A 15,696-nucleotide genomic window follows, 5' to 3' on the forward strand; every position below is an offset into this window, starting at 1 on the left:
GTTTTCACGAACCGGCGAAAGTAGGAGCAGAGGTCCACAAAACTGCGAACATCATGGACAGAGCGTGGGACTGAGAAGTTTGTTACAGCACGTACTTTCGCCGGGTCTGGCCGTACGCCGGCAGCGTCAACAAGGCGACCCAATACGGTAATCTAATGAATAGCGAAGTGGCACTTGGCAGAATTGAGCTGCAGGCCGGCCCGTCAAATTATGAATAGAATGGTCGAAAGGCGTTCAAGGTGGGTTGCAAAGGTAGGTGAGATAATCATCACGCTGTCCAGGTAACAGAAACATGTCGACCATTTAAATCCTTGTAGGAGCGTGTCCATCATTCTCTCGAAGGTCGCTGGAGCGTTGCAGAGCCTGAATGGCATGACCTTGAACTGGTGAAGACCATCAGGGGTAACGAAGGCGGTGTTTTCTCGGTCCATGTCATCTACAGTATTTTGCCAGTAGCCCGATCGGAGGTCGAGAGATGAAAAGAAGGTGGCGCCATGGAGGCAATCAAAGGCATCGTCAATGCGTGGCAGAGGGTACACGTCTTTTTTTGGTAATTTTGTTGAGGTGGCGATAATTAACGCAGAAACGCCATGAGTCCTCTTTCTTCTTTACTAATACCACGGGAGATGCCCAAGGGCTCGTTGATGGTTTGATTATGTTTTTCGTAAGCATTTTGGCCACTTCTTTCTGAATCACTTCTCGCTCGGACGCTGACACGCGGCACGTTCGACGGTGAATGGGCGCAGAGTCACCAGTGTTGATTAGGTGAGTGACAATTTTAGTCTGGCCCAAGGGACGATCGTCGGTGTCGAAAATGTCACTGTATGAGGCGAAAACTTGGCAGAGAGCGCCGGCCTGGTGAGGCGACAGCTCCGATCCAATCATGTTTCGAAAAATACCATCGTCTGAGCTGGGTTACCGTGAGACTGCGCTTCGATCAAGAGCAGATACAGCGACAACACTGACATCGTCCTCTGTTATGGCAGTTAGCTGGGCTAAAGACATCTGGCAAGGCAACATTTGAGGGATGAAACCAAAGTTAAGGAGCGGAAGTAACACACAGTTATCCGCTATGGTCGCGATTGTATAGGGCCCAGTAACACTGCGCGTCTCCCGAACGTCGGTAATTGGCGTTATGATATAATCACCGTTAGTAACGGGAGGGGTCGATGACAAAGACACGTACGTGACGGCTCGAGGTGGCAGGAGAACGAAAGTGGTTGGGCTCAAGCGGCTGGTGGGCTTTGCAGAGTAGTCAGCAAAGATTGGTAGATCAAGGCTGAGGATACCTGACGAACAATCAACTAAGGCCGATTGTGCCGAAATGAAATCAAGGCCAAGTATGAGGTCATGAGGGCAGCAGGCTAGCACGGCAAAAAGACCTCGGCGTGATGACCGGCAATGCTGACACGAGCAGTGCACATTCCGATTACTGGTATAGTACCGCCATCGGCAACACGTGTTGCCTGCGTCGTAGATGGTGTCATAATCTTTTGTAAGCGGCAGCGTAGAGACGCACTCATAATAGACAGGTGCGCACCTGTGTCAATGAGTGCGGTCACAGGAACATGGTCGACTTGTACTTCAAGAGGGCTATGGTGCGTGGGAAGCGTCAGTAGAGCATTTTCGGCCGTCATTAAAATTGCAGCTTCACCTCTATAGGCTTCAATATCTAGTTTTCCTGCTGCGGTCGTCCAGAGAAGCTTGGCGAGGAAAAGCGCCGAGGCGGCGCAGAGTGGGATACGTGACGTAGCGGTGACGGGTAGCGAGAGCTACGGCGACCGGACGAAGGGGCGTCAGGGTAGCGGCGACCGGGAAAGGGGCATCAGTGGAAGGTTCGTAAGATGACGACGAATAGAAATTGAAGGGTGCGGTGACTAAACGTCGAGGGGTCGTCGGATGCATGTGCGTCGAGGTAGAGAAGGTCTGACGTGGTTGGTTTGACCAACAGCGGCGGCAATAGCGAGAAACGTGCCCAGGCTGGTGGCAGGAAAAACAAATAGGCCGGTCGTCGGGTGTTCGCCATTCCGAAGGGTTACGGAAGGGCATTGTTGGAGGTGAACGGCGAGCGTGTCCTCGGGAGTAGGACGGGACTTCAGGGCGAGCCAAGGGACATGCTGATGAAAGTCCGAGGTTCGCAACTCCTGCCTCACCACAGCTTGTATTAACGCCACTGACGGCTGTTGTTGGTCAGAGGCGAGCGTTGCAAAAACGGGTGGCTGAAGAGGAGCCGGACAGGCGGCTTCGATTTCCCGACGAACAATGCGTCTGACGTTGTCATACGTGGGGACTGGCGGGCGGCTTCACACGATGAGGTCGCGGCCGTATTGGGCAGCCGGGTGAATCGCTGAGTAATACGGCGGCTTTTGGCTTCTTCGAACCGTCGGCACTCTTTAATGATGGCGTCGACGGTGGCAACGTTGTTGTAAACTAGAAGATTAAATGCGTCGCCTGCTATGCCTTTCAGCACATGGGCCAATTTCTCCGACTCACTCATGTGCTCGTCAATCTGGCGGCATTGGGCGATGACATCATGAATGTACGCGACGTACGACTCCATCGACGTCTGTGCCCGAGCCACCAGTTGATTCCGCGCTGCGATCTGCCGCCCAACGGTGTCGCCAAAAAGGTCGCGGATCTTCTCTTTAGAAGAGTCCCAGCTCGTAATTTCCGCTTCATGCGTCTCGAACCACACTTGCGGTGGGCCGTCGAGGTAAAAAAGCACATTGGCAAGCATAAGAGTCGGGTCCCACCTATAGCTTGCGCTGACCCGTTTGTACCGGTTGATCATTTGTTGACGTCAACGCCATCCTGACCGGAAAATACACCGGGATCACGAGCAGGAGGTAGAACGACGTATGTAAAAGTCACGGTGGGGGCACGTGGCGAAGACGATGGTTGTTCAACCTGTGACATGATCGGACCTATGTTGATGCGGTCGTTGCGGAGCTTCGTGATGAAGACGGGGAAGTACCCAGCACCTCCACCACAAAGATGTTACATAAAAATGACACGAGGCGTGTCAATTTAAATTCTATATGCAAACTGATGCGTATGGCGTCGACTAAGATGGAAGACAGCACGCACAACCGACAGACCACTTCCTCGTTGTCGTGTTCTGACCGCTGATACGTCAGCTACGTAGCAATATATATATATATATATATATATATATATATATATATATATATATATATATATATATAGGCAGGCATGGTGGTTGAGTGGCCGTAGCGTTGCATATAGTCCAGTAGATCCTACGTGAGCGGTCACAACGTGGTTTATTTCGACGTTTCGGCCTAGAGTCTGGCCTTCATCAGGATCCTGATGAAGGCCAGACTCTAGGCCGAAACGTCGAAGTAAACCACGATGTGACCGCTCACGGAGGATCTACTGGACTATATATATATATATATATATATATATATATTTATATATATAGTATATAGCACAACGGGAGCGTTGTCAACAAGGACAAATATATTTCTTTCCCAACAGTTTCGGGAGGGGTCCTCCTTTCATCAGGGGATGAGTTATATATATATATATATATATATATATATATATATATATATATATATATATATATATATATATATATATATGTGTGTGTGTGAATTGTTAGGCAACGTTTTTGGCTGCAAGGCACCTCTTTTACTTGCCGAGCCTCTGCCCCACCACACAAGTCAGCCTGATGATGATGGGTATGTGCATATAAGATGGCGCGTATGAATAATGCCCACACTTATTTCCTAAGCGGCCGGCCCGGACGCGTCTTAGATGAAAACGGAACGTCGAACGAAGGGCTTCAGACGTGATACCTGGACACTCTCCGAACCACGACAGTGACGATCCGAAGAAAGTTCGGTGGGAGTGACACGATAGTTCACTGTGGACGTTTGTTCATTGATTGTATATGGTCCAATGAAGCGTGACTGAAATTTGTCACACAATCCTGGAGTAGGATTGGGCGTCCAAAGCAAAACTTCATCCCCCGGACTGAAGGAGACGTCGCGATGAGAGCTGTCGTAGCGTTGCTTGCGATCTTGCTGATTGGCTTCTGTATTAAGGCGAGCCCGTTGCCGGCATTCTTCGAGTCTTGTGATGAACTGCTCTGATAGGGTTGCCGCGGCGTCAGTAGGCACATTTAGGAAAGAGAAGTCGATGTTGAATGTCGGTGAACGGCCGTACACAAGGTAGAAAGGCGAGTAGCCAGTAGTTCTTTGAACAGCGGTGTTATGGGCAAATGTCACAAAAGGCAAATTGTATCCCAGTTGTGGCTTGGTGCGTTGTACATCGACAGCATGTCTGTTACTGTCCGATGAAATCTTTCTGTCAGCCCATTAGTTTGGGATGGTAGGCGGACGTCGTCTTATGTACTGTGCCGCAGGTTGTGAGAAGGGCTTCGATTATGGTGCACAGGAACGTCTTGCCGCGATCACTCAGGAGGACGCGAGGTGCACCGTGACGCAATCCAACGGCGTTGAGAAAGAAGTCTGCGACGTCTGAAGCAAAACTTGTGCGTAGTATCTTAGAAGTGTGGCAGCTTGGGCTAGTTGGTATGGCATTACGATAGTTATAGCGCGATAGTTCTTGTCTCTGTGTCGTCGTTTTGTTCTCGCGCTATAACTATCGTAATCGTTGTGCGTAGTGAAGCAGTCTCTGCGTACCGTGTCAGGTGGTCGACAGCGGTCACAATCCAACGAGTACCTGCTGGCGTAATGGGAAGAGGTCCGAGTAGGTCTATGCCAACGATGGCAAATAGAGTCTCGGGACACGGGATAGGTTGCAGAAGGCCATCAGGAGACGAAGTTGGTACTTGGCAACGTACTTGGCCACAAAGGTACACATGCCTGGCCAGAAGAAACAGTTTCTGATGGGGCTTTGTGTTTTGTGAAATCCCAAGTGGCCTGCACATGGGTTGTCGTGAAAGGCTTCGAGGACTTGATAACGTAGAGAACGCGGAAGTACTGGAACCCAGCGGTGTCCATCAGTAGTGTAAACATAACGATGGAGCACATTGTTATCGAGCTTGAATTGCCGTAGTTGTCGGCGCAATCTAGCATTAGGAGTAGGTGATACGCCATTTAGGCGTTGGATAATGCGATTGCAATATGGATCATCACGCTGGCGTGTGGCGAACTCGGTGTAGCGATTTGAAACCGGCGTGTCGATAACCGCAAGGTGTGATAATGTCAGGGGTGACGCAGTGCCTTGCCCACCAGACGAGCAATAAGCTGACGTACTTGATGATGAAAGCGGAAGGAGGCAGCGAGAGAGAGCATCTGCATCGTGGTGTCTTTTGGCAGACTTATGATGACGTCAAAATCGTGCTCATGTAGGCGGAGCACCCAACGACCGAGGCAACCAGACAAGTTTCTCAGTGTCGAGAGCCAGCACAAGGCGTGGTTGTCTGTAATAACCGTGAAGTGGCGTCCGTAAAGATGCGGTCGAAATTTTCGTATGGCCCAAACTACAGCAAGCCAATCCTGCTCAGTTATGGAGTAGTTCTGTTCAGCAGCCGTAAGAGCACGACTAGCATATGCTATAACTCTTTCCCGTGAAGTGGCATCCTGCTGTAGAAGAACTGCACCAATGCCATGGCCGTTCGCGTCGGTGTGCAGACATGTAGGTGCGTTCTCGTCGAAAGGGCACAGAACAGCGTCGGACATTAAAGTATTCTTGAGGGCTTGAAAGGCACGCTCGCAGTCGTCGTTCCAAGTGAAAGTTGATACGGATGTGAGCCGCTTGTGCAGTGGCGAAGCGATGGCAGCAAAATGACTAATGAAGCGGTGGAAGTAAGATGCCAGGCCCAGGAAACTTTGTAGGTGTTTCTGATTTTCTGGCTGAGAGAAGCGTATCACGGCAACAAGCTTGTCAGGATCCGGACGAATGCTGTCTTTGTGAACAAGGTGGCCCAACATCTTGATGTTATTGATGAGGAAATGGCACTTTTTGTGTCAATCTGAAGTTCAGCACTAGAAATACACGTGAAAACTTCGTCCAAACAATCAAGATGCTGGCGAGAAGAAGATGAGAAAATGACGATGTCATCCAGATAACAGAGACATGTTTTTCATTTTAGGCCGCGTAGAAATGCGTTCATCATGCGTTCAAACGTGGCAGGAGCGTTACATAAACCAAACGGCATGACGTTGAATTCGTACAGCCCGTCTGGTGTTGCAAAGGCAGTTTTTCTTTGTCCGCTTCGTGCATAGGTATTTGCCAATAACCAGACCGTAAATCTAGGCTGGAGAAAAATTCAGCGTCTTGCAGAGAGTCAAATGCGTCGTCGACTCATGGCATCGGGTAGACGTCTTTACGCGTTATCTTATTGAGTGCTCGATAATCGACGCAGAATCGCACCGAACCGTCCTTCTTTCGGACTAGCACTACAGGTGATGACCACGAGCTGGACGAAGGCCGGATAACATCTCGTTTGAGCATATCAGCAACGTTGTCCTCGATGATTTTCCGCTCTGCGGATGACACTCGATATGGGCGGCGGCGTACTATTGTATTGCCTTCCGTTTCAATTCGATGCACGGCGACAGAAGTGCGACCAAGAAGCTTGGAAGATACATCAAATGAAGCACTGTGTTTTTGAAGCATACCCAAAAGTTCTTGCTTTTGCGCTGACGTGAGATCGCTATTTATTGTGGCTGTTAAAGCAGCCGTCGTAGCATCGTCATTAGTTTTCGTAGAGAAAGATGGCGAGTCTGCGTGAAGAAGCACTAGAGAAAGTGGTTCGGTGAAGCAAACCACACTGGTGTCCTGGGGCAGTGCAACAGGCAGTGAAGTGGTGTTAACTGCCGTAACTAATGCTCTGCATCACGAAAGCGCACCAGGCTAGGAGCGATGGTAAGTCCACCAGAGATGTAGCGTCCACACGGTGCTATGAACACATCACCAGTACCGATCTTATCTGATGTCAGGGTCAGAATATGCTCATTACCTTGAGGAAAAAAACATTCATCAGCGGTGAGAAAAAGCTGGCTATGGGCATAAATATCAGACGAAAGCGCCGTATCTGACATGCGAATGACCCTCTGATGGCAAGATATCACGGCTGAAGCGGAGGAGAGAAAGTCCCATCCTAAAATGAGCACATTGGTACAGGATGACAGAACGACAAACTGTATATGGTGAAGAATGCCCTCAATGACAACTCGTGCTTTGTAAACACCAGAAGGCTGAACAAAAACCGCATTAGCACAGCAAAGGGGAGAGCCATCATACGGTGTCTTCAATTTGCGCAAACGGGAGCACAAGTCCACACTACTAACTGAGAGCGACGCAACTGTGTCCACCAAGGCTTCAGTCCATATACCCTCAACACACATTGAAAGTACATTTAAGGGGCGTTCCGGAAGAGTTCGATGGAGTCTGCAAAATGCGGCTTTCCCTCCTGAAGCTGCACTGTTTAGTTTTCCGGGCGATGATCAGACACCGTGGCAGCTGGACGAAGTGGTGACGAGGAACGGCGCATAGGTGACGAGGAGTGACGGCGCGAGGAGCTGAAGGTACTGGCTGCATCTAAATGTTGTGGAGAGGGTGAGCGGCGTTGGTACAGTTGGTATGGGTGAAGTTGTTGTGGAGCAGGGGCAAACTCCTCCCTCACGAAGTCACCATAGCCACGCCTTTCGTCTTGTTGACGTCGACGACAGAACCGTGAGATGTGTCCACGTAATCCGCAATAGTAGCAAATTGGTCTAGATGGACGCCAGGCTTGAAAACAATTAGGCGTTGCTCTCGGGGCGAGGAAATTTAGTGAAGGCTGCATTGTTGACCCATACTAAGGTGATTTCTTAGGAGGTGACGCGGCCACCACCTGAGCGTACGTCGGTTTTGGAGTGGTATGCGAGCTAGGAATTTGCTCACACGTCATGGACGCTAGTTCCTCCCTCACAATGTTGCGGAGGCTGCCTGCAGAAGGCGTCATTCGGAGCTCATCAGATAACGAGGTTACCTGGAGCTGCAGCTCCTCGCGGATCATGGACCGTATCAGTGCACGAAGCTCACCGTCATGCGTTGGCCTGATATCTGCTGTTTCAAGTTGTAAACGTATCAGTTGAAGGGCATCGAGTCGCTGACACGTACTTATGATATCGGCGACCGTGGTCGGGTTCTTTGCGGCCAGAGCGTTAACTGCGACGGCGCCTATGCCCTTGAGCAAGTGGCGAACGCGGTCATGCTCCGCCATCGAGCTCTCGACGCGACAACATAGGGCAAGAACATCTTCAATGTATGAAGTATAGGACTCGCCGGAGTGCTGGACACGTTCAGCAAGCTTCCGTTTGGCGATGTTTGCACGAACAGAAGGGTTGGCAAAGATCTGACGGAGCTGCTGCTTGAAGGTAGGCCAGTGTGGGAAATCCAGCTGATGGTTGAGAAACCATGTCTTGGCGACACCATTCAGATAGAACGGTACGCGAGACAGCTTGACAGAGTCATGCCAATAGTTAAGCGCACTCACACGGTCGTACTCGTCCAAACAGTCTTCAACACCTTCACCGCGAAAGCCGCCGAACATCGGTGGATCTTTTTGAGGGGCGGTGACAGTCCAAGAAGGCATTCCCAGGGGTGCAGGTGTGGTTGATGGCGCCCTGTTGTTGTGCTCGACGTGCGACATGACCGTAGGCTGACTGCGCAGACGGCAACTCGACTGGAGCTCCAGGGGTGGTTCGTAGTCGAAAATAACAAAAACTCGCTGCAGGGAGAGGACCAGGGGACCATAAAACACTCTCCACCACTTGTAAGGCAACATTTTTGCTGCAAGGCACTTCTTTTACTTGCCGAGCCTCTGCCCCACAACACAGGTCAGCCTGATGGTGATCACTATGTACATATAAGATGACGCGTATGAATATTGCTCACAATATATATATATATATATATATATATATATATATATATATATATCTAGTATAATATATATAGTATAACTCATCAATATATATATAGTATAACTCATCCCCTGATGAAGGGAGGTCCCCTCCCGAAACTGTTGGGAAATAAATATATTTATCCTTGTTGACAACGCTCCCGTTGTGATATATCCCATACCTTCACGAAGACTAACTGGCCCATTGAATTATTACTCCCACTATATATATATATATATATATATATATATATATATATATATATATATATATATATATATATATATATATATATATATATATATGAGAAAGAAGTGGATACTTAAGGACTCGTTCTTCCATGTATTGACACAATATAAATGAGATCTAACAGATAATAATGCAAAAGAATGTATAGGGAAAGTTAATATAACCAATGTGATGTAAATAAGAAGAAATAAAAGTGGCTGAAAAATAACTTGCCGTCAGCAGGAAACGAACCTACGACCTCCGAATAACGCGTTCGATGCTCTAACCACTGAACTATCACGAAGGCTATACCCCCGGTCACTTTTTGGGTTTATATGTGAATTTAAACGTGTGAGTGAAAGTCAGCGCCACCTGTAGCCAAGGCGGCGAGTGTGGACCACCCTTTTATGAGCCTGTGTGGCGTCACGCAGCACGTGAACTTATTATGAGCGGACAGCTGACCAATAGTCTTTCGTATACAACCTAACGGCACCAAGTCTGCCATTACAAGACCTTCGTTAACGAATGAGGGAAAAAAGTGAATACCTAAAGGGTCGTTTTTCTGTGTTTTGACAAAGAAAACGAAGAACTATTAGAACCATTACTATTAGAACCTGGGTTTTGACACAGATTCTATTAGTTCTAATAAAGAATTCCCCTATACAATTCTTAGCATTATATTCTAACATATATATATATGTATATATATATATATATATATATATATATATATGTGTGTGTGTTTATGAGGCTATGATGACTGGGTGACGTGGCCTGGCTCATACCCCATGTTTATTCCATTATGCACTTCTTCCTTCTCGGCTTCTACCAATCATCGCTTCATACGTCACACAATTCCCCCTCCCCCCGAAAGAAGGCATGGATTACGAACAAGGAAAAGTACACAAGGAGAGGTTGAGAAGTCACAAATGTCAAAATGCACAATTGGTTTCATGGCCCTGTGGTGTTCCTTAAACTCGCAAAACTTCAGGAAAGAGTGCAGTAGTCCGGTTAACGCAGGAGTTCTGGTGGGCGAGGCTGATGGTTGCGTCCTGGATAACACAAGAATGCTTTGGACGTGGAGATAGCGGAAATCGCAGCCGGCATTCTTGTGAAGAACAAACGAGGTTCGAACACCTTGCAGAATGGACAGTTCGGATATCGTAGGTATGGAATTCTTCGTCGTGGCACAGGTCGCGCAGGCTGCTTGCGTGCGCGTTGATAGAGGTTGATTGGGCGCTGCCTGAGTTTCTGCCGAGTACAAGGGGTGCTTTTGTGGCTTTTTGAGATTTTTCTATGGCGATGTCGCAGATGGTTAGATGGAAGGCACATTCTTGATCTTTGGTTGAGAATGTATATACGACGATGGGCCTTTTTGCAATGTTCTTTGAGCCTTAAAAGTAGTTTCGATGAGGTTACCTTTCGTCGTAGACAATGTTGAAGTATACGTTGACGTTGTAGTTTCTTGGTTTGGTCGACTTGCTTGTGGTGTGACATTGATCGTGCTGTGTCAGGATTCTTAGCAAGTCCTTCGCAGTCTTCTACGACGTGAACCAATGCAGATGTTTCCGGCACAAAACAATGTGCGGGGTTTCGTGCACTTGAATCTTCTGTATTCATAAATCGTTCGTTGTTGGTGGTTGCCTGAAGATTACTTGTGTCATCAGAAGTCGCACCTGTGCTTTTGTTTTCATTGTTGGCAGTGAGGTTGTATACTGGATTCACGTCACTTCAATCTTGTAATTGATTAACACTAGACGCTTCTGCAGAAGACTTTCCTTCACAAGATGCTGATTGTGAATGCTTCTGTCTTTGTGGCACTGCTGAGCTGAATGCCAAGTCAGTTTGCAAAGTACGCATGCGGCATGAAGTATTAAATGCATCTGGGTCATCAATAGCGGATTCAATTCCTTTATGCAGCGGTGGGTTGAGCATTGGTGATATATCCGCGAATGAGGAACCAGGTGGAAGGTTGCGAACACGACCACGTGGTCTTCCCGTGAGCATGCGGCTAACTTCACCTGACGGGAATTGTAAATTCATGCTCTTTACTCGAGTGCGTGAAGGCTGCCTATGACTGCGATGACTGAGTTTGAATGCGCTGAGAGTGCGTGTGCTAATCGAATCTTCATTATAGTCTTGAAACCAGATGATCAATCTTTCTTTTATCTTTTGCCAAGACTCGTCGTTGTCGATTATGTGGGTGAGGTAAAACTTAAATGCCTCACTGGTGACGTAGTCGCTGAAGTTCGTAACCATCTCCCGTTCCGACCAAGATGCAGCGGTAGCGTGGAGCTCGAACAGGTCGAACCAGTCCTGTACAGGTCCATCGTCCGCTGCTCCGGTGTACTTGGGGATGGGAAGGTCGGTCGATGGTTCTGCCATGATGCCGGTAACTGCTTGCGCCTGAGATCACCTCTTCTGTGGTCGATATTCAGTTGAGGCGTATTGCCGGTGGCTTTGTGAATGATGTGTGGCTGATAAGCGGTGGCCAGGTCTTCATCCTGTCGACTCGTGTGAGGCTATGATGACTGGGTGACGTGGCCTGGCTCATACCCCATGTTTATTGCATTATGCACTTCTTCCTTCTCGGCTTCTACCAATCATCGCTTCATACGTCACATATATATATATATATTTATATATATACATATATATTTCTTGAAGGTCTTCCTGGATTCCGGTCGAGTTATAAGTCACCAGAAGAAGCGAACGAGCAAACGAAAAACGATGCTTTATTGCCAACGTTACGGCCGCGGACCGGCCTTCGTCAGGGCATACGTCTGCCCGTATGCCCTGAGGAAGGCCGGTCCCCGGCCGTAACGTTGGCAATAAAGCATCGTTTTTCGTTTGCTCGTTCGCTTCTTCTGGTGACCTATATATATATATATATATATATATATATATATATATATATATATATATATATATATATATATATATATATATATATATATATATATATATATATATAAGGGAAAGAAGTGTATACCTGCGGGAATGTTTTTACGTGTTTTAATACAATAATAATGAGATCGAACAGACAGTAATGCCAAGGAATGTACAGGGGAAGTTATTAGAACCAACGAATTGTAAATAAGAAGAAAAAAAAGTGGGTGAAAAAATAACCAGCCGTGAGCCTGAATCGAACCTACGACCCTCGAATAACGCGTTCGATGCTCTAACCACTGAGCTATCACAGCGGCCTTCCCTCAACCCACTTTTTTGGGTTTATACGTGAGTTTAGAAGTAGGAGTGTAGGACAGCGCCGTCTATGGGCCAGGTCACGAGTGTGAAACACTCTTTTATGCGCATGTGTGGCGTCACGTAGCACGTGAGCTTATTACGAGCGGGCAGCTGATTAATAGTCCTTCGTATACAACCTAATGACACCAAGTCTGCCACTACGAGACCCTCGTTAATGAATAAGGGAAAGAAATGTATACCTAAGAGAGCTCGTTCTTCCGTGTTTTGACACAATAATAAAGAGATCTAACAGACAGTAATGCCAAAGATTTTACAGGGGAAGTTATTGGAACCAATAGAATGTAAATAAGAAGAAAGAAAAGTGGGTGAAGAAATAACTAGCCGTGAGCAGGAATCGAACCTACGACCTTCTAATAACGCGTTCGATGCTCTAACCACTGAGCTGTCACAGCAGCCTTCCCTACATCCACTTTTTCGGGTTTATATGTGAATTTAGAAGTAGGAGCAAGCGACGAGTGTGAAACACTGTTTTATGCGCGTGTGTGGCGTCACGTAGCACGTGAACTTATTACGAGCGGGCAGCTGATTAATAGTCCCTCGTATACAACCTAATGGCACCAAGTCTGCCAGTACGAGACCCTCGTTAATGAATAAGGGAAAGAAGTGTATACCTAAGAGCTCGTTTTTCTGTGCTTTAACACAATATTAAAGAGATCTAACAGATAGTGATGTCTTGCCTCCGAAGACGACGCTACAAGCAGCTACAAGCATGCTACAAGGCGACGCTGACACCTTTCTTCTTACCACCATAGTCTAGCTTTCCAAGTGAGGTGCAGGACGTGGACTGAAAAGGCCCCTGTGATCGAGGCATGCACATGCCAACGCTCCTTACATAATGAGAAACGTGAAACCCCATTGAAGCTGCGAGCGCACCGCAAGAGACGCTATTCGGCGCCTCTATTATACGTAGTCTACATTCCCAAGAACATGTGCAAGAAAGACTGAGGAGAAGTGCTTGCCTCGCAGATCACGCAACGTAAGCTACTGTACTTCGACTATGGTCCCTAGAAAACTGGCTAGTCTGCCGTCTCCACTCTCCGCCACGTCCGCGCCGATGATGCATGCTCCATGGTCACGGCGCCACAATCTATCGGAGCGCCAGGACCACGCAACGTGCATCATCGACGCGAAAGCAGCCTTCCATGGGGACGGCAAAGGGACGGCAGACTAGCCTGTATATTCTAAGAACCGTGCCTTGACTGTAGCACCACTATAGTGTTTTCCACATAGCACGCATTTCCACTAAGCAAGCGCGGAACTGAACCGGTTCGGCTCGCTCGCTATGGTTCTAGTCAACGCGTCTGCTATTTAGCTGCCAGCCTTAAGGGAACAAAAACAGTTGCTTCTTTGTTTCTCTCCTTTATTTTAGAATATGTTTGTTCGTTAGCGTCACTAGTGGAGAACGGTGCAAATACTTGATATGCTGCATAGCCTCCGAAATGGTCGTGTATAGTTGCAGATCTCAAATAATTTTTGAGTGGCGCGCCTCTGCGGATTACAAATAAAAAATACCATGATAACGGATAAATGCATCGATGTATCCGGCTGTGCCCTTTAGATCGAGTGGTGGCTCATGCTACCTAGCCATAACGTTAAGTACAATCACTATGTGTTTAAGAATTGAATTTTACTCGCGTCTTGATTGTAGCCACCAATCAGTACCCACATGAAAATGGGATGTGAATTCCCAACTAGAAATTGAGTTTGTAGCCTATAGATTTTAGCTGGAAACTGCTATGTGGAAAATGTTTCATTCCCAGCTATATATGCCATTTCCTGCTCGGAATTAATTCCATGCCAGGCTGAGAATAGTATTTCCAGGCTGGAAATGTAAATGATTCCCACCTGGAAAGCCATATCTAGCTTGAGGCTTCCCAGTCCAGTTTGGAAGTTATATTTCCAGCTAGAAATGGCTTTTCAGTCGAGAATATTTTCCATTTCCACCTTGTAGTTCTCCAGTACCAGTTTGGAAGTAATAGTTCAAGCAGGAAATGTTCCTATCTCGCAGTTGAGAAATAATTTGCTCGACTAGCATGAAATTTTCCTGTTTGAGAGTTGTTATGTGCAAAATTCAAGCCAAACAAAAAGGTGTTACACATACAAGAGACAGATTAAGTGTTTAGCGCGTTTGCTCGAATGTTGCTCCAGTTTTTGCCCAGACTTTAGCTTTCTAAAATCTCAAGCCTTACAAATGAAGTACGAAAACAACTTTTTTCCAAGACGCAATGAAAAGTTACCTCTCGGTAATGCAGGCTGTGCAGTCGAGGATGACTCAGAGTATTGATCACATGCATGCAAGCAGTCAGCAGGGGATTGGAAAAGGGGCACTTGCACCCCTCAATACACACCAACATCTGCCCCCATTCAAGCTACGCCAGTACTTTCTCCCTCTCCTGGCAGTGTTGCAACACGAGTTTGCACCCCCCCCCCCAAAAAAAAAAGATCCTGCCGACGACCAAGATCATACGGCCGGCTTCTATTTAACCACTGGGAACTTACGCGCCCAGTAGTGCTGGGAAATAGACGTGCACCCGGCGAACACGCCTTTGCAAAATGTTATAACTGCAGACGTTCAACCAGGTGCTTGCTCACTTGATCATTAGGCCGCTGCGCCTGCAGCTTTAAACATTACCAGTTTCTTCCATGTGAAAAGGAGCCTTACTTGTAAATTCACCATTGACTGCCATAATCTAGTATTTGTAGGCTTTGCTACCAAGCTCTTGTCGATGCCACAACCACGAGCCACAAACAACGTGCGCTGCCGCAATTTTCGTTGGGAAGTGTGTCGCTTCCCCCGGGGGTACGGGTGTTTTTAGGGACCAAACGCTCCGTCCACTCAATAGCCGTTTAAAACTGACTTGAATTGGCTTGAAGTATTTGAGAAGATGACGGCTGAAACGCTGGGCCTAAAGCTCTTCTCAGGTTGTTTGGATAGCGTAAAGTGTCTCACCAGCTTTTTAGAAACTATGCGGTGGTGGGTTTACGGTTTATCTTTGTGGTGGGCGTTGGTTTTGGCCATGAGCTGTATGCAATAGCGAGAACGACCTTTGCCCGTGGGGATGTGATCGCGTTGTGTAAGAGTGATTCACGTGAAAGTCGCGCGTTGTGTAAGAGTGATTCACGTGAAAGTCGCTGCCACTTTTCTCAGTTCTTGCGAGGTTGCTGTGTTTACGCTGATGGGTGAACTGATTTCACCGTGGGGCTCAGTAGATAACACCAAATTTCTGTTAGTGTTTGCTGCCCAATCTATAAGCAGTGATAACGAGTTGCACGAGCGTGAAATAAAGGCCATGTCTTTTATTATTTGCGAATACCT

Source organism: Rhipicephalus microplus, chromosome 8, assembly GCF_043290135.1.
Source record: "Rhipicephalus microplus isolate Deutch F79 chromosome 8, USDA_Rmic, whole genome shotgun sequence".
Taxonomy (NCBI): Eukaryota; Metazoa; Arthropoda; class Arachnida; order Ixodida; family Ixodidae; genus Rhipicephalus; species Rhipicephalus microplus.